Source organism: Thermobia domestica, chromosome 5, assembly GCF_964235325.1.
Source record: "Thermobia domestica chromosome 5, izTheDome1.hap1.1, whole genome shotgun sequence".
Classification (NCBI taxonomy): domain Eukaryota; kingdom Metazoa; phylum Arthropoda; class Insecta; order Zygentoma; family Lepismatidae; genus Thermobia; species Thermobia domestica.
The window spans coordinates 57,697,984-57,718,132 of NC_137458.1; positions in this window are offsets into that span (position 1 = coordinate 57,697,984).

A 20,149-nucleotide genomic window follows, 5' to 3' on the forward strand; every position below is an offset into this window, starting at 1 on the left:
CGATACTTTACATGATTAATTGAAATTACCTTAGATGTTACTATTATTTTTTCACACATAATGCTGGTGATGAATTGAATACATTATCCTTCCTTGAATTTACGAACCAAATTTGGTACAGATAAATATGGCACCAAAATGATGACTTCAAAAATGATATAACTTTAACTTAAAGGCTCTTCGAAACAATAGACAGAAAAATGTCCTGTATTATCAAGTAATTAATAATATAATGCCTAATAATGTAATAGAGAATCCAAATACCAGGACGCCATTGTACGCTAATGATACAATTATATTTAATGAAGTATCTACTAAGTTGTAATAATAAATTGCATTTACCCTGCACTATATGTAATTTCAAAAGTCTCCTGAACACACGGACGTGGACAATCACATCTGAGACCTTTATCCTTATGAGCAGCTGAATTAATAGGATGCAGGCGATCTGCAAGTAAAATCGTAAGATTGTAAAAGTAATCTTCAATATTACCCTAATACGGTAAAGTTAGGTCCATGACTAATATGGCTTCTTTATCTATCGTGACCTGGCAGTAAGACGTGCTTACAGGTGCATTAGAGCAGATTTACATAAGAAAAGTACGAGTACACAGTAGTTCTCGTGTACTTGTGGAAATGGCATTAAGTCACAAAATTGTATTTTCTACTGTATTCAAAAAAGCCACTGGAAGAAGAAATATATCTACACCTATGTACAGAGGGCTAATTCAAATTCAAATTTGTAGAGAATCTTTAGAATGTATGTTCTGGACTACGTAACGAAATCAAAAATGTGCTTATACTTTGAATTCAATTGTCCCTAAAATGTATTTTTGATTTAACACCTTTTGCACAAGTATTCGTTATATATAGAGAGAAAGATAGATATGACTTTATATGTACTATGAGTGTCAAAATTATGTTATAATGAGTAGGATGTTATATTCACATGTCAATAATCATAACCAATTTTAATACAGTATGTGTTGGTTGTCTGAAATCAAACACCATTTCTTCATTTTCATCTAGTTCCAGTAGAAACATTAGGTACCAAATAACAAGCATGGTAGCTCACTGGTATATAAGGCACATCTAGTGAATTTGCATTTGTGGAGGACAACAAAATATTCGTATATTCATACATCAGGTATTTCTCCGTAAAAAGAGCGAATAGTCCACAAAGATGAGCTACATTTCACAACTTTATTTCAATACAAACGTAAATGCTGCGCAGGCTCATGATGATATTTGCTCTCTTCATAGGTAAGATACGTTATTAAGACCAACAGCCACCAGCTTTCCTTTCGTTATGACATTTCTGGTTCAAGATGTTCCTCGCAGTGGTATTATTATTATTATATATATCAAGTCTAAAATTATTTTTGATATACTTTGAAATTAAATGTATATCTGGATTTCTTGATAATTGCCAGGCTATAGTAGAAGTACAAAAACAATTTTTGTCAAGGATAAAGTTCCCAAGAGATCATTAGCACTTATGTGCAGACTGCCAGTTGAGTGAGATGTGTCTAATGTTACAAAGAGTTATTCATTCATCAGTACTTGTAGCAAGTACAGAGAAAATTAATGATCTCTTGTTTCATATCACAAATGGTAGTTGTATTCATAGACAAAAGCCGTTTCATTTATCTTTGTACAAAATACACTCGTTTATCCAAATTGTTACTAGTAACATTGGTTCCACATAGCCTAGTAACTTTTATTCCCATTAGTACTGAACGTAGTGAAGCTTTTAAATAAACACTTTTGTCATTTGGTCCTCAAGTGTTCATTTATAAAACTCGTTTATGACATAGTCAATAAAAAACTACAAACATAAACAGAACGTGAATTATTTGTGTTTATGACATGCGATTATTTCGGTATTATTTCTAGATTATTGTGTCAGTTCAATTCCTCTAAATTCAAACATTTCCATAGTTACCTCACTGTTAGGCCAAAGTCAAAAATTCCTTAGTCTTATAAGAAATCAAATCCACTACCATATTTTCGCCATTAGTCATTCTTTACTTTGTAAATAATGTACAACATTTGTTAGAGAAATACCGACGAAACACATACCTAAGCAATTCAATTCCTATTCTGAATACTAACATCACTCATAGAACATTTTGTTTTCAGACATAATCAAGAAAACTTGGGCTAACATTAAACATAAAATATCCACATCTAATTTTCTATTGTAAGTTCACTCAATAATAAAATGGGTTCTAGAATAATATGTGCAGTCTTTCTACAATATAAAGAAAGATATGTTCATGTACCTTGTACTTGCACAATGCATTCATATCCTTTTTCGTCACACACTCTCTGCTTCTCTGAAAGTAAAATAATAGTATTTAAAAGAATCTCATAACACATGTAATTTCGTGGAGTAATTCTTCAAACAGGTACCCTTTTTTCTCTTTATTTGAAAGATCATAATTTTGCACGTAATCTTAGTGTAATAATTATGTAAGAATTTGTTTCTGTTGTTCTACACCAATTGCACGGATTACAGAAAACGTAGATAATCCACTTTTATTTTCTTCAGAAATCTAAAATAGGATACTCCTTCTTACTATTAGAATATGTTATGCTTTAAATATATGTTACTAGAAGCTGGAATGCCCGTTCCTTTCACTGGGAGAATATGTATGTGAAAAACACTCCTCCTTTAGGGTACCCATTTCAATGAAAGCAAACTGACAAAAATCCATAATGTTACTAATTGACATACCCATCGCTCAACCCTTCTCAGCTCTATGTCGATGGAGGCTAAATTTGAACTCCAACACCATCGGGAATGCATCTTAGCGATCCAACAAACTATGAATTAGACACTAATGTTGGTAATTTTGTACTCCTTTCACACATCAACCTATCAACTTTTTCCTTCTCTACCTCCTATTACCATCCCAGTGGGAGATGAGTTTGGAATTACATTGTAACGGAATAATCACCATTCATCTCAGCAATCCTGAAAGCTATGGATTCGACACTAATATCGCTCGTTTTTTCCTAGTTTCAGATGATACCATCAGCCATCCAAACTAGGAGTGTCTTACCCCACAGTAAATGATTCCAGATTGTAAATCATATCTGTACCAAGATTTGAAAAGTGCTCTAAAAGCTTCCAAAGTTATGCAGGAACACATATATATTTATATATGATATAGATACAAAATTCTCTTTTACCCTCTTTAGAACAAAGATTTTATGCAGTATGTGAGGAAAAATATTAACTTCCATACATATTGTTTCTATCTTCTATAACCTTGTGGAACAATGGTAACTGCTCTCCTACTTTTTTTAAAAGATTACATTCAAGCTACGTAGAAACATTAGCTCATCCTTTAAGGTTGTAAAAATCCCAATTCACTAAAATACATGTGAACCACAAACATTTAGTTTAGTTTTCTGTTTGCGGAGAAGAATACAGGAATACATAGAGATTGATGGTCAGGTCTTCTTGGATAATACTATAATATAGATCTGCGTTGATTCCTCGAAACAGTCTTATTATAGAAACAGTTACCGTGATTTTTACTTCTAAAACTTTTCAGATAACTGAGAAAATTTCACAACCATGATGCCAAGGGTAGGTTTGCATTCTAAGAATCAGTAGATCTATATTCCATGTGAAAGGGAGTAGTCGACCGGCTCTAGCAATCAGAAGGTAACCTAGAGCTAAACCGCAGTAGGATACAGTCGCATACACTGTTGTATGTTTTAGTTACTCTCCAAGTTCGTGTATCTGTAATTTGAAAGTTTAAGAAATTTAATTTAATAAATCCAAGAGGAAAATAAAAAGAAATACGATAGCATTTATTAAAGGTTAAATTTTACACTAACCTGTACCTAGATATTCATTAGCTGAAAATATTTTACCGAACATTCCTTTAAGATATACACTATGTTACACATGCATTTTCTATGTAACTATATTATTGCAACCACCCTAAATATCTCAAAACAATATCAATTTTTGTGTCATGTAACACAGTTTGAACCTATTCTGAAGCAATTTTAAAGAATTTCTGCCATGACGAAATTTTTATTACTTCTCCAACAAACTCTTGGTACAGTGATTTTTTCAATGTAAAATGTTCAGAATATTGCTATATATTTATAGGTTACAAACAGCTATATAATTAAACCTCGATTAATGGATACCTCTTAATAACCGATATCCACATAATATTGATATTTTTGTCCGGCAAAATGATATAGGGCAAATCCTTTTATAAAACGGATAGTCTCAGAGACGGGCTTGACCATCCTTCTTCATACCTTCCAATATTTTGAAGCTTCGCTGAAATGGACATGAAATATTCTCACTATTCAAACATTTTAAACTAATTTGTACAGAAAATGATTTAAATTGAACGAAAATTAATCTGAGCACAGCATAGTAGACAGAAAAGTAATGTCAAATAATTTAGTTATTTTTTCATAATGATGAGACAACAATGTGATTGAAATATGAGAAAAAATATAGAAATGTACCTCCTTCCACCTTCAAAGGTAATTTTGTTTCCCGAAAAACGCTGTGATACGTGTTCATTTATTCTTATTAAACACTTTCCTTACGACTTTTCTTCCCAAACGGTGTCCAAAAATTGACGTATGGCAAGATAGTTTCCCACTATAGAAAATTGAAACAATGAATAGGTCATTCGTTTGTACCACGTTTGTACCGTTTGTAAAGAAAATATTTTCGTTTGTACCATTTTCCTTACAGGGTTACTTCGGTCAACTGGGGGGGCTATCTCGGCGTCAAGATAGCCCCCCCCGTATCAAAGCACAATAAATTGGAATACACCATTCGAAAGCAAATCGTTTGTACCATTTGTACCGAAAAAAGTTTTATTTGTACCCTGATAGTTTTCGAGAAACAAGGGATGACATTCGGGGGATATCTTGAAGCCAAGATAGCCCCCCCGTATCACAGCACAATAATTTGGAATACACCATTCGAAAGCAAATCGTTTGTACCGAAAAACGTTTTGTTTGTACCCCGATAGTTTTCGAGAAACAGGGGATGATATTTTGGGCGGGGGGATATCTTGCCGCCAATATAGCCCCCCGTATCACAGCACAAAAATTTGAAATACACCATTCGAAAGCAAATCGTTTGTACCGAAAAACGTTTTGTTTGTACCCCGATAGTTTTCGATAAACATGGGATGATATTTTGGGCGGGTGGCTATCTTGGCGCCAAGATAGCCCTCCCCCCGTATCAGAGCACAAAAAATTGAAATACACCATTCGAAAGCAAATCGTTTGTACCAAAAAAAGTTTTGTTTGTACCCTGATAGTTTTCGGAAAACACGGGATGACATTCGGGGGGCTATCTTGGCCCCAAGTTAGCCCCCCGTATCACAGCACAAAAATTTGAAATACACCATTCGAAAGCAAATCGTTTGTACCGTTTGTACCGAAAAAAGTTTTGTTTGTGCCCTGATAGTTTTCGAGAAACAGGGGATGATATTTTGGGCGGGGGGCTATCTTGGCGCCAAGATAGCCCCCCCCGTATCACAGCACAAAAGATTGGAATACACCATTCGAAAGCAAATCGTTTGTACCGAAAAGAATTTGTTTGTACCCTGATAGCTTTCAAGAAAGAGTGGATAGCATTTGGAAGGCTATCTTTTACAAGATAGGCCCCCTAATATGTACTTTTTCCATGCGCATTAATAAGTATTATGTGCCTATTCGTGTGAATTTATGGGTATTTAGAACTCTTGTTGTACATGTCCAAATAAACAAAAGGACTTGTTGGGAATAACGCAACGTTAAAATTGAATCGGCGAGTGGGAAAACAGTGTGAGTTCAAATAAACCATTTTGAGTTAAAGGCGAAAATAACACTAAAGATGTAGAACTACACGTTGTTATGAAGAGCAGTACAATTTGGAAGACCTCGCACGTTATAGCAGATTCCTATAATGTCGACTGTACATTTGTGGCATTAACAAACGAAAGTTCTTTCTTCAAATATTTCAAAATGTGTTTTGTGGACTAGTACTGTTTTTCCGCTCAACGATTCAATTAAATTTTCTCTATTTGTGCCCTTTTCCGTAAATACCGTAAAAAGAATAACAAAGTGTGTACAAATTCAGAAAGAAACTGGATTTACAGAAATAATCTTAAAGAAAGAAAACTGAAAGATGAAATGTTTGCTCACCTAAACTGCGTCCTTCCACGTTTCAGCTTTACACCAACTGAAGAAATTAACTGTTTACATCTGTCACATTAACGGCTCGAGAAGTTTGCCGCTTTCATAGACAATAGACGAAAGCAAATAGGCCATTGCTGAATAATACGTATTTAGTTAAGGAAAAGGGCAGAAATAGAGAAAATTTAATTGAATCGGTGAGTGGAAAACCACTACTAGTCCACAAAACGCATTTTGAGATATTTGAAAAAATAACTTTCTTTTCTTAATGCCACAAATGTACAGCCGACATTATAGCATTCTGTAATAACGTGCAAGGTCTTGCAAATTGCATTGCTCTTCATTACAACTTGTAGTTCTATATCTTTAGTGCTAGTTTTGCCTTTACTTCAAAATGGTTTACTTTGGACTCACACTGTTTTCCCAATCGCGGATTCAATTCTAACGTTGAGTTATTACCGAAAAACTCATTTTTTATTTTCATATGCACAACCAGAATTCTAAACACATCAATTCACATGGATAAACATATAATACTTATTAATGGACATGGAAGAAAGTACACATTAGGGGGCCTACCTTGGGTACAAGATAGCCCTCAAATTTCATCCTCTGCTTCTCGAAAACTATCAGGGTACAAAGAAAACTTTTTTTCGGTACAAACGGTACAAACGATTAGCTTTCGAATGGTGCATTTCAATTTTTTGTGCTGTGATACGGGAGGGGCTATCTTGGAGCCAAGATAGCTCCCCGGAATGTCATCCCCTGTTCCTCGAAAACTATCAGGGTACAAACAAAAATTTTTACGGTACGAACGGTACAAACGATTTGCTTTCGAATGGTGTATTTCAAATTTTTGTGCTGTGATACGGGGGGGCTATCTTGGCGCCAAGATAGCCCCCCAGTCGACCTCTCAAGTAACCCTATAAGGAAAATGGTACAAACGAAAATATTTTCGGTACAAGCGGTACAAACATAGTACAAACGAATGACCTAAACATTGTTTCAATTTTCTAAAATGTGGGGGCTATCTTGCCATACGTCAAAAATTGCACGTTTTTTATTGTTTATTTCAACACTACGTTACATAGTATAGGTTACAATGAATCAATTTGGTTCCACAATTCAACATAACCAAGATATTTCAGTTTCTAAAAACTTTCTTTTATTAGCCCGTGTGAACTCGAAGCAATTTCATATGCATCAAAAATTGTATTACTTTCTTACGATTATAAAGCTTAATATGTTAGCCAACAAATGTATTACCTAGTATATATGGCGTAATTTTGAGTAAAAGAGGTAAAAGTAACCAAATGTTACTGTCACAGATTGAGTATTTAGTTATTAGACCAAGTTAACTCGGACAAATACTTTAACATCCACCACATGCACCTGCTACACATACACCCTCCATTCCAAAAGAAACCGAACGTTTTAAAAAAACAAAAAAGCAATGTACATTTTGGAACAAATCATTTTTATTAATCAATGTATTCCCCTTCTGCATCGATACACATTTTTGCACGCTCCAACATGTTGTCAAACGACTTCTCCATGTCCTTTATTGGAATGGTCTTTAGGACGGCGGTCGTCGCCTTCTCAATGGCATCAATCGATGAGTGCCACTTTCCTTTCATCGCCAAATGCAGTTTCGGGAACAGATAGAAATCGCACGGAGCGAGATCTGGTGAATAGGGCGGATGATGCAACCGAATAATGTGATTTTTGACTAAAAATTCAGTTACAAGTCGCGAACGATGTGATGGTGCATTATCGTCCAAAAGAGTCCAACTGCCGATTTCGCGATATTCGGGCCGAATACGACGAATTCTTGCCAGCAAACGCTTCATGACGCCCAAGTAAAACTCTCCAGTGACTGTCTGGCCGGGCTGAACAAATTCTTTGTGGATAATTCCTTTTTAATCGTAAAAACAAATCAGCATCACCTTAACTTTTGACTTCACCAAGCGACTTTTTTTGGGTGTTCCTTCATCCGGCGCTTTGCCGCTTTGTTTCGGGCTTTTATTCAAAACACCACGTCTCGTCACCAGTTACAATCGATTTCAAGAAGTTTCGATCCTGCCGAGCACTTTTAACGATGTCTTTGCAATGCGCAATTCGATCAACTTTTTGGTCTTCGGTGAGTTTGTGTGGTACAAACCGCGAATTAACCTTCTTAAGGCCCACAACTTCGGTCAAAATGCGGTATGCGGTTGTTTGAGGAATGCCTAATTCCATTTCAATAACTTTCACCGACGATTTTTTGTTATGTTTAATGAATTCACGCACTTTTTCGATGTTTTCTTCCGATAATCCGGTTCTGGGACGGCCTGATCTTTCGTCATCATCCAGCGTCTCTCTACCCGATTTGAATCGTCTGAACCGCTCGTAAACTTGCGTACGGGATAGACACTCATCACCATATGCATTTTGTAGCATTTGGTGAGTTTCACTAAAAGTTTTACCCAGTTTAACACAAAACTCAATTGCAGCTCGTTGTTTGGAACTCATTTTCCGACCGATGTACACAACACACTGACAGTTGAAACGCAATAACTTTGTTGCCGTGCATCCAAATGTCATGACATTTATACCAGTTGTCAATGAGGGACTACGCCATCTACCGGTAAAATATTACAACAGATGGCACTAGTGGTACTATTTGTTTTCAAAAGTTCGAATTCTTTCGGAATGGAGGGTGTATTTCTATATTTCAAATATCATTTGCTGTATGGTACACGCAGAAACATGGTGCAACATATTAAAGCCACATTGCAGTCAGGGCAACAGTAACGGGATTCCCTTCCCTTTTTCTTTTCACGGGCTTGACGAATTCTGGAACACATATCGCACTGCCTTGTAAGAATTTACTTCTCTGTGGGTGAAAACACTCTAGGATATGACGACTTGAAACTCGTAGTGGAGTTGGATGTATACTTGGTCGTCCAAATTTCGGTGAGATTGATGGGATATGATACAACTTTATTGTGTAATTTACAATTTCAAGCCAGTATGTCAGTTGTGTTTTGGTGCCACCGTATTTTTTGTACACTACATATGAGAACTATACGGCTAGATCAAGCAGGTGAAAGAAGATTTTCTTGTAGTAATTCTTGTCGCGCTTCCTGTTCGTTGCATATTGTGCAAAATGTTGGTCAACGCGATCTGCCCCATCCATCCACAACAAATGGATTCTTGTCTTTCTTTAATGTTCCTCTGTACATAAATTAAAAGTTGTACTATATACAGACATCTATCGGCGTAAACAGTATAACGTAACATGCGAATCTCTGACTATAAACTTCATTTACGAAATACAACCTGAAATTAATTAGTCCGAGACTATACGGGCAAGTGCAAAAATGGCGGTTTTATTTTTAACTTTCCAAGTTAACTCGGAAGAATATCGTGAATGTTTTTAAAATCCGAGTTTCCTCGCGCTACTAAGGCAAGTGGTTAAATACTTCTGATTCAAAGTTCATATCTTAAGGATCTTATTCTATTTTAGATACAAATTTTAAATTCCCTCCCACTTCGGATACCTATTTAATTAAAGTAGCGTGCAAAATACCTGTTCAACGTGAGTACTACGTTCAAAAGTTTTTTTAAACTGTTCTACTATTTTCCCACAATATGATTATAAAAATGATCATTTTTATTTATTGAATCTAGAGGATTAAATACTATAGAAATGTACTACATTCCACCTTAAAAGTGAAATCCTCGAAAAAGCTAGGGCACATTTTACGGAGGGTAAAATTGAGCATTTAAAACGATAATACGTAGATTCTTGCTGCAGGACATGCATGATTTCTGTTTATTTGCGGCTGTACACAGTTCACCTGGCAAAGCAAAAAATCCATACGTAGCCTGGTAAATAAAGTCTTGTGTGTCAAACAGAATCCTACTAAATTTTACTTCCTTGGATTTTCTAGATTAAATATCACTTTCTTTTCCCTCAGTGCACTTACCTTTTAAATTTAAGATATTAGTGATATAATAGACTTTTGGTATAAATTGTTAACAGCAATAAAATTTACAACTCTATCATACGAAACAGTTTAAGTAAAAATGATTCGATAGAATGCATTTGGAAATTTTGATTTATCTTACGAGTATATATACATGTATTTTGACCATCTTAATCTTTATGGTTCTTGTGTCTACAATAAGCACTTCTGACCATATATTTATTAGATCATGGTGCGATAGTTCATGTCTTTAGTTAGCGTCTGTATCTTCTTGTATTTTTAATACCTATTTTATTTTATTTTATATCAGAGAACTAAACTGTCGAATTAATTTCTTATGTTTATCTTTCCTTGCTGGTACAATGACGCGTGTCGTTCTATAATTTAGGACACACACTCTTATACTTATGCAAACATTTAAAAATGCTTGATATGAGCATACAAAAGTAGCTATGGATAAAACAATAAGAAAATCTATATCAATCCAACTTCTTGCATCATATAAGCAGTGATACTATCAATGGGTAGCATAATTCGGACTTTCATTTCAGAAATACTACAATAAAGGTAAAATTGAAAAGAAAACATTACCCTTCTCCCCTTAAAATACAATGGAATTAGATATGAGATGGAAACGAAATAGGATAATAGTTTCTAATCATCCTCAGCTTTACAACTAATCAATCGCCGCAGTAAGGGCTGCTACGCACATAGCCACAGTTTCACGAGAAACTGATATGTGGGCTTTCGTCTTGTATCGGTATGAAGATAGTTCGTTAAATTTGGGGTCATTTTTTTCTAATGGACAATCTCCCACAACTGTGAGTGGGATTATGGGAAGGTAAGTTTAAAAAGTCCAAAAGTAGCTTTGAACAATGATAACTGGATGACTTAAAAAAACAAATTACCAGAAAAAAAGCTTTCTCTTTATGTTTGAAAACATTTTGCAAATCCTGACGTCAGCGATACGACATGAAGTAAAGAGTTTGCATAAGAAACTAAGTTGTGGATGGCGGAAAAAACAAAAGCATTCTGATTGTCGCCGAACATTTATCCAACTGTAACAGAAGAAAGTGACGAAATACGCATTCAAGAGAATGTATGCTCTACTGCAGGTAATGGACTTTGCAGCCTCATCCATGAAACTAGAAATGTGGATTTCCACGCTCAGTCCTACAAGAAGTGTAAATGTCAACTTCCGACAGAAAAGAATCGAGCAAAAGTCTGATTAAGGCAAAATATTCATAACAAAGTAAAATATCCCGTTGAAACAGAAACAATCTGGTTCTTCTCTCATTTAAAAAAAATGGCCACAAAACAACAAATGGTTTGCCTTCAATACTAGAGGACGTTCTTAGTGTCATGAAAACAAAATTTCCATATGCTATGATGATGTTTAGATTTTTTACCATGTAGTGATGACGAGATGACACCACATGTCTTTGACCAAGAACTCAGGCTCAATTCGAATGGCTATGTTGAGTTGTTTAACACCCTAGTCGAGCTTCGGATCGAGAGCGCTACTAGAAGACACCACATGCAGCAATAAGATTCACCTCCCTACCATACCACTGAAAATACTCACAAGTGTTTGTCACAAAATATTTAGGATTAGACCAGTGTAAACGACTAGCTGATTAAATCACCAAGACCAAAACCCAGGTTGCGTTTGTTTCTCCCTTAGAGAACTGTATTTGTAGCAGAAATCAGATTACTGAACCACTTCGAGATAGTTGTGTATTCTGAGCATGACTTTCTGAGTGATAACATTTTCATTTCAGCCATCTTTATGTCATTGTTTCGAGTTTGTAATATCGTTGTATTTCATTTTGACTCAGATATTCTTTCGTTGTCGTCTTTCACCAGAAACTGTCAAATTTAGAAATAACATCAGAACCGAATATATTAGTTGTAACTTACCTTTCTTCTTACCAACAACAATATCGGTGCAGTTACACAATTCCAAGCGTTTATCAACCGAACATTGATATAAACACGCAGAGTAGCTATAATAATCAAAGGCCCATAAGCCATCATTCTCCTCTGGAAACTTGCACTTCCTGGACTCTACTGGTATTTGCCGAACATTTTCATCTGCGACTTCGTTTGTCAAGAGGAAGCCCAGTTTCAAGTGGTCAATTATTTCAACCATCTTCATTCCAATTTGCTCTGTAGTTGCCATTGGTATTTCGTAGGTCCCATGAAAATTGATCTACAAACGTTTAGAAAATTACAAATATGTATAAGATCTCATGATATCAATACAATATTATAGGTAGCATAAATATTTACCATATACGACACAAAAATATAGTTAAGGGAAATTTCTACAGATGTGAAGAGAGATTAAATCATTCAAAATGAAATTTCTACGTTAGTAGTAGTATTGCTTAGCATATACTTAAGAAAATATATCATGATACATAAAACACAAGATTGACTCATTTAAGTTCTGTGTGATATTTTCAGATTGACGTTCACAGTTATAATTTTTGTGTAAACGTCTGGTCATAAGCCATATAGCAATATTGTATTCCAATTTTTCGGACACTTTCCTCAACTATCTGCGCTGTGATTCGTCTCTACAATACTCATATCATTTTTGGAATTGAGATGTGTGCACAGTCATTGAGGAACTCTCATTGTTGAAGACTGGGGCCTGGTTTGTAGCTGGGTCCATATTCAACCGTAGGTAATATTAATACATCTTGTAGGTCTATATTTGATAACTCAAAAATGAATAAAAAACAGCGCATTTTCTAAAAAAATATTTTCCATCAAAGACGTTTACAAAATTGCAGGAGAAAATAGTGGAAGACAACAAGAAAGCGGGCATTTCCAGCATAATGATTGATTATATCCAAGATGTTTCGGTGCTTAATCAGCTGGCCATAGTAATTCTCTACGCTATAAACGGTCAAGTATTTAAGTAGCTGTTATCAGTTGTCGTGAACAGTGTCACTACATGATAAGTAACTTATAATGTAATCAAAAGAGTATCTTGTGCCAACAATGTTTTGATGTCTGATATTGCAAGCTGCTCTTTTGATGGAGCTGTTAACTTAAGTGGATGTTATAAAAAAGCTAAAGCATTACTGGAGAAGGATAATCCTGAAATCATTTACACCAAATGCATGGCTTATGCTCATAATTTGGTTATGACAAATTCGACAAATTCCTTGAAGCCACGAGAAACATGACACACTAAGAAAAGTTCAACAAGTTCGTGCAACACGCTGCTGGAGCAAAAACAAGGCACTGAATGCGGTAGTCGACTCTAACGAGTAACGCTACAAAAGATGAAGGCAAGACAAGAACGACTGTATCATCATCAAGATTTATTTCATTTTTATTGTGCCTCAATGATGATGTACAGGACAAGAGTTTTAATGTGGAATCAAAATTTCAAGCTAAACTTTGCTGAATAAATGGACAGAATTTAATGATGTGCTCTGTGTTTCAGAACGCGATTACAGAAGCGGAGTCTGTTTCAAAATACCTACAGGCTTACGGATTGGACTATCTTACAACCTGGATACTCGTAGATAATTTGCAGCTGCAGCTTCACAAGAAAAGAGAGGTAAAAGGTGTCTGTTTAATGCTTTACGGAAATACTAAAATATTTTGTGTGAAAATAAATCAACAACTTGCGCAATCTAGTGTAGAGATAGCAATGCAAAAAGACTTTCCGCCCTGAAGAATCTTAAAGAATAGGAAAATGTTTCAAAATACCTGCAGTCTTACGGATTGGATTACCTTACAACGTGGATACTCGTAGACAATTTGCAGCAGCAGCTTCACAAGAAAATAGAGGCAAAATATGTCTGTTTAATGCTTTACGGAAGTACAAATATATTTTGTGTGAAAGTAAATCAACAGCTCGCGCAATCTGGTGTAGAGTTAGCAATAGAAAAGGACTTTCCGCCCAGAAGAACCTTAAAGAATAAAATGTCAGGAGAGTTTGCGGCAGATGAACTGAGAAAGAACTTAAATATAAGTGAAAATGACTCATTCAGAATAAAAAAAATTCAACAAAAATTCTGAATACAGCTGTTACATATGTCAGTGATAGATTTCAACAGCCAAAGGACTCCAAATGCTGGATTGCAAGCATTTTTCAGAAATCAAGAAGAATGGTGTGTCTGCAGGAGCTTTCAGCGTTCTTATGAAAAAACTAAATATAAAATACGAGGAGATATAAAAAGAGCTCCACCTGTTCTCTATCGTGTATTACACTCTGTCACAAAACGTTATGGTTTTTCATGATCCAAAAGAGAATGATGCCCTTGACTCCGTAGAAGAACATGATAATGATTATGCATCTAAGCATGCTATGGGAGATGGAACATCTTTGGACGGGATTCATGGCAGGAGTAATAATGATGCTATAAAAATGTTGTCATGTGCAGGGAAAATTTTGTACCAATTTCTGTCAGTGTAGTTGTTTTTATAATTTACACGTTGTATACAGACATGCGTTGTCTTTGCCATGCAAACACGTAACATGTGAATGGTGCTTCTCAAAGTTAAATTTAGAGAGTAAACAAATCTCAGAGCTAGATTGTGTGAAGACATTTTGGAAACTTTTTTACTAATGAATATGGAAAGAGACATGTTGAATTTAGTGTCTGTGAACGAAGTTATAAAGGAACTCTGCAATTCATAATCTGAACTGAAAAGAATCTTAAATTTCAAAATTGTTATATAGTGGTTCAGCAGTGTTTTTCTTTTTCAGTAAAACTCGTGTTCATTACACAATCAAAATTTGTTATTAGTTGTTAAGGGTTACCATTTTCAGTAAACTATCGTGTTCATTCCATAGTAAAAAGTTATGGTCTACTATTTGTTTAGTGCTTCAGCTTCCATACACAGTGTCTCATAAGTCCCACGACATACGGTAACTCTGTTATTATCAGAGCCACAACAAAATGTAGAAGGGAAAACCGTCTCCAAATATGATGTTTTTAATCTCAAGTGAAAGAATTTTCAAATCGGACAAGCCGTTTGGGCTGTACACTCTATATGCGCCCGATGTTACTTGAAAATGCAATGATACAATTTACCAGGACCCACAACATAAATGAATGAAGTTACTGTCTATTAAAAACATTATATTTGGAGACGGGATCTCCCCTTATATTTTGTTGTAACTGACATTAACAGAGTTATCCTATGTCAGGGGACTTTTAGACACCCTCTGTGGCAATACAAAAATAATTATAGAATATTCTCCTGAAAGTTTGTTTCTGGAAATCATATGCTTGCTGTGACATCAAATTTCCAGTGACCAATAATAAATCATAGCTTGCAAAACCTATAAAGTAACAACAAATTTACAACTGCATAACGCGATGGCTCATCGCAGATGTTCCCTGTAGGCAGTGGCGCAACCAGAATTTTACTTCGGGAGGGGCCAAGAATAGCCACTATTGTAGCCTGAAAACGACGTACTGCACCATTTTATATGGGCAAAATTGAAAGTTTGAATTCTCCTCATTGCAAGCAATTTAGTTATCCTTATTATTATCATGGTAAGAAAAACTTTAAAATGAAAATTGCGCTTCACAAATTCCTTATTATTAACGGCTACAAGTTTCAGAATTTGCGCTATAATTATTATTTTGTACATCTTTATTTTTCGCATAAAATGACGCACTCTTTACTAACATTTATGACTCTAAGAAATTAATGTAGGGGTTTGCACTGGGTATTTCTCCTTTCGTACAATGCTTTGACCTCTTTCAGTATTCATTTATGCATAGATCTATTTTGAAATTCTACCAAAATTTGTCTGCAGCGCTACTGTATAAGATAGACGAGTATTGTTTCGGGGAGGGCATGGACCCCCGAGCTCATAGCTGGTTGCGCCACTGATTTTACATTATTTTAGAAATTGGTGTTACAGTGTGAGGGCCCTCCATGGTAACCGCAGCCTAGGCCCTAATACACACAGTCAGCCTATGACGTGAGTGCAAGCAAACTTTCATAGAGAACAACTAAAGCGATAGCGATTGTTGCGAAACAATCAACAAGCAAACAAAATAAATATCATCATTAAAATTTTCTATTTGCTACTAATAACCACAGGTATATAATTCTTTCTTTTGCACAAACACTTGAACTTACTAAGGGGACACAATCCCATTGTGCATGCATGATCTCCACTCCTACGTTGACCTCAAGCTTTTAACCCATTTACTGCTCTGGCCCATTTGACGCAGAGCCTTTCTGACTTATGCCTCCATGACACGGAGCCCTTGTGGCTTGGGCAAAGCTGACGCTTGGACGTTTTGACCTGTGCCCATTTGTAGTGGTGCCCCTTTTGACCAGGACCCGTTTGACGCAGGTTCCTTGCTGAATCGGACCTTCTTGTAGCAGAACCCTTTTGACCCATTCCCTTTTGACGCAACGCCCTTATGACTCGGGCCCTTTTGTCGCGGAGTCCTTTTGACCCGGGTGCTTTCAACGCAGTCCTTACGATTCGGGCCTGTCGCGAAAAAAAATTACCTTGGCCCTTTCGAGGCGGGGCAGTTTTGACTCGGGCATTTTGTAGCGGGGCCCCTTTTTACCCGGGTCCGTTAGACTCAGGGCCCTTTTGACTCGGACCCTTTTTTCATGGAACTCTTTTGATCCAGGCGCTTTTGACGAGTAGCGTTTCTATTCGGCCCCATTTCACTCGGGCCCTTTTTTGCACACATTTTGACCCAGACCGTTTAGACACGGGACCGTCTAACTCGGGCCGGTTAGTAGCGGGGCCACTTTTTGATCTGGGCACATTTGACGCAGGGCCATTTGACTCGGGTTCTTTTATCGTGGGACCCTTCTATGCGGGCCGTTTAGATGCGGGTACTTTTCACTCAGACCCTTTTTCTTACGGAGATCTTTTGCCCCGGGCCCTTTTGACGCGGGACGGTTATGACTCGGACCTTTTGTACCGGAGCCCCTTTTACCCGGGCTCGTTTAAGGCAGGTCCCTTTTCACTCTTGTTCTTTTGTCGTGGGACCCTTTTGACTGGCCTTCTGATGAGTGTCCTTTTCATTCCGGCCTTTTCGACTCCTGCCCTTTCGTACCGGAGACATTTGACCCGATCTCTTTTGTCGCGGTACCCTTTTGACTCGTTCCCTTGTAGAGTGGAAACTTTTGACTTCTGCCCTTTTTTTGCTGAGACTATTTGAAGCGGACCATTTCAACGTGGTGCCGTTTGACTCTGGTTCTTTTATTGTGGGACCGTTTAGATGTTGGACCTACTTTTCAAGGTCGTTTAGATTCGGGTCCTTTTGACTCAGGCCCTTTTTTGCGCAGATTTTTTTACACGGGCCCTTTTGACACGGGGCCGTTCGACTCGGGCTTTTTACCAAGGCCACTTTTCGAGGTGGCTCCGGTTTTCCCAGGCCCTATGACTGGGGTCATTTTGTCGTGAATCCCTTTTAAGCCGGGCTCTTTTCATAAATGTCGTTTTAATTCGGCCCATTTTGACTCATGCCTTTTTGTTGCGGAGATCCTTTAATCTGTTCCCTTCTGACGGAGGGCCTTTTGAATCGGGTCGGTCCCTTTCGATTCAGGCCCTATTTCTGAGGGGCGTTTTGATTCTGGCTATTTTGACTGAGCCCTTTTTGGTGCGGAGAAATTTTAACCCTTTCCATTTTAACGCAACGCCTTTTGACTCGGGCCCTTTTGTAGCGGGGCTCTTTTCGACCTAGCCTCGTTTCACGCAGGGCTTTTTGAATCTTGTCCTTTCGTCGTCGGACCCCTTTGGGCCTGGCCCTTTTTATGAGGAGCGTTTTGATTCGTTTTTTTTTTACTTAGGCCCTTTTGTTGCGTAGACCTTTTGAGCCGGGGCCGTTATGACTCGGGCTCTTTCGTAGTGGGGTCCCCTTTGACCTTGCTCGATTGAGACAGGTCCCTTTTTACTCGGACGCTTTTGTCATGGAACCATTTTAACCCGGTTCTTTTGATTCGTGTCCTTTTGACTTCTGCCTTTTGTTGCGGAAAACTTACCAGCCGAGCACTTTTGTCGCGGGGCTGTTATGGCCTGGCCCTTTTCTAGCGGGGTCACTTTTAAATCGGGCCGTTTTTGAGGAGAATTTTTGACCCTGGTCCTTTTCACGGGGGACCTTTCGACCCGGGCCCTTTTGATGTGGGTGTGTTTTGACTCGAGCCCTTTTGTAGCGGGACCCCTTTCAACCCGTTACCGTTTGACGAAGGGCCCTTTTGACTCGGGCCCTTTTTCGCGAGCCGTTGCAGGGTGCAGTAAAATTAGTTACGCCATTGTTCATATCTTTTTCTTTCTATTCTCTCAACATCACATCTGGATATGAATATTGTGACTAATAGACTACAGCGGCGAAAGACGATATACGCTATTAATTATAAATATTATGACTTTTAACTTAACGTATATAGGGAATAAACGAAAAACTCTATATCAGTCTTTCCCCCTTCTCCCCCATTGAAAAAAAATCCTGCGGGCGTTAGTGATTATGATGTTGCTTAATTACTGTATTATATTGTTCTATACACAGATTAAATTCTTTTGTATATTATATAATAATAAGAACCTTATCTGCATTTATTACGGTCCTTGCTTTGCGACAGCGAAACATATACACTTTCAGCGTAATCAGTTTCCATTCTCAAATAATAACACTGAGGAGAATGAAATAATTCACGCACAGATTTATGACATAGAAAAGTGTTCCTGCAAATATGTTGTAAATTCCTAAAGAGTAAAAAGTGGTAGTAGCAGTGTTTAGCTGTTATTAACTTAACATACTGTATAAGACAATAAATTGAAAACTGAGAATTCGAATCTTTTCAGAGAAGACGCTTCAAATTTACGCCTTTACTGTCTATACCTACGTTATTTTCCTAGTGAAAAAAAAACCTACAAAATTAATCAGAATTTCTTATGCAACCATCCCTTCCTTGGAGTACTGCGCGGTCACATACCCGTCATTGCAATGTAAAGACACTTTTGGCGACGAGGATACAACCTCTAGTACTCTTTGTAACCATCAAACGATGCGAAATAAACAGATAACTACGTGCATGGGATATGACTGTTGTCATATAAATAGATGTGTTTTCTTAACGTGAAATTTTCACCTAAAGGGTATGCCACTCTAACGATAATGCGTTTGTGCGACCAATGATAACAATAAAACTATATCCGGAATTATCTAGTACTCTGTCGCAGAATGTGAGTTTAGCACATAAAACATTGAGGCCGTCTTACATGCATGGGCGTAAGCAACTGCAAAACGTGTCTAAAATTTTAACTCGACACTAAAATATAATAAAAGGCGTGTACGATTTGATGGCGTCTACTAAACGCTGCGCTCGTGGCACAAATATCCTTTTGTCAAATTCCTTACATACAGAACCAGAAAGACCACAGCGTAAAATGGTTTCCTGATACTCATTGCTAGTGCGCTGAGTACCAGAGGATTGTATTTTCAGACGAATCTCACTTCAATATATTCCGTCCTGATGTCACATACAAGAAAGACAGAGTTATGGTAACCACGATCTAATACTGTGTACGGTAACCACGATCTGTCGATCGACTTGTACGGTGTTCTGGTGAGTCATAAGTACAACATACTGTCCATTCTTCTATACACTAAAAGGAAGTTCATCAGTAGATATGAGGCTCTAGAGGTTTATTAAGAAGGTTCTAGAGCTTGAGATCACATTCTTCATATTTAGATAAATCTTGGCATCATATTTTAGTAGGACAATGTACAATCAAATGTTTCCCCAAATATTATGCTATTCTCGCAAGATGAAACAGACTTATATGACAGTCTAATATATAGCCTATCGAATACAAGAAAGATGGAATTGGCCAAGACAACATTTATCAAGGACCTCCAGTACCAGATACTGACAATGTTTATTAAGCTCACGTGTAAACAAAGGATATAATTGTTTCAGCAGCAATGTGTATCAAAGAAATATAATGAGAGACCGTCTGCAACGTTAATAACTGTCAGTGA